The 975-nt window shown below is 40.7% G+C and overlaps 1 pseudogene; it reads left to right on the top strand.

Annotated features, from left to right (window-relative positions):
• The first annotated feature begins 313 nt into the window (after nucleotides 1-313).
• On the top strand, nucleotides 314-441 carry LOC121145936 (annotated as a pseudogene).
• Nucleotides 442-975: the final 534 nt, after the last annotated feature.

The following is a 975-nucleotide window of genomic DNA, read 5'->3' as shown; positions in this document are numbered from 1 at the left end:
ATAGGCAAGTAGACAATGCCATCCTAAAGGCTCAAGATATGTCATAAGCCAACTGAAGATACCACCCAGTCTAGTTGCTAAAGTGTCACTCAGGAAATAAGACGATCCACAGAGGGTATAGTTCATGAGCCTTCATTCTACCAAAAACACACTGGGGATCGACTCATCATTAAATATAAACAATATCTCAAAAAGACTAGGAGTAAGTAGTTGAAGAGGAAGGAAATAAAATTGTGTCCACAAATTCAGACAAAGAATAGTTGTCAACTTCCTACTAAACAAAAACTTGGCCTATCTTTAAAAAATGAAGATGATCGCTTCTCAGCCTTTTGGCTAAGATCAAGTGTAGTATCTGTTCTTAACAGTTTAAAAATAAAGATGAAAGCTAAACCTATAATAGATCTATCTATTTTAAGATTCATTTGCAAAGGCAGATCAGATTTATGGAGAGAAGGAGAGACAGAGAGAAAGATTTTCCATTGCTGATTGATTCCTCAAGTGCCCACAATGGCTGCAGCTGAACCAATCCAAAGCCAGGAACCACGAGGTTCCCCCAGGTCTCCCACACAGTAGTGGTATTCCAAGGGTTTTGAACATCCTCCACTTCTTTCCCAGGCTACAACGATGGAGTTGAATGGGAAGTGGTGCAACCCAGAAATGAAGTAATGGGCATACAGATCTCTGTGCTTTCAAGGTTAAGATTTAGACAGCTAAACATGTTTAAACTGTATCTGTTTATCTTTACGAGAGAGAGAGAGAGAAAGAAAGATAGAACCACCCAAGGCAGATCCAAAGCCAGGAGCCACAACAATCTAGGTCTCCCATGTAGATGTCACGAATTCAACTACTTAGCCTTCCTTCACCTGCTGCCGCTCAAAGTCTATATCAACAGGAATCAAGAGTCAAGAGTGGAGCTGGAGTTTGAGCCCAGAGAATATAATGTGGTAGGTAGGCATCCAAATTCTGCTAGGCCAA

Source organism: Ochotona curzoniae, unplaced genomic scaffold (genome assembly GCF_017591425.1).
Source record: "Ochotona curzoniae isolate NIBS_2020 unplaced genomic scaffold, NIBS_Ocur_1.0 scaffold_3835, whole genome shotgun sequence".
NCBI classification, from domain to species: Eukaryota; Metazoa; Chordata; class Mammalia; order Lagomorpha; family Ochotonidae; genus Ochotona; species Ochotona curzoniae.
This window is presented reverse-complemented; position numbering and strand designations above follow the sequence as displayed.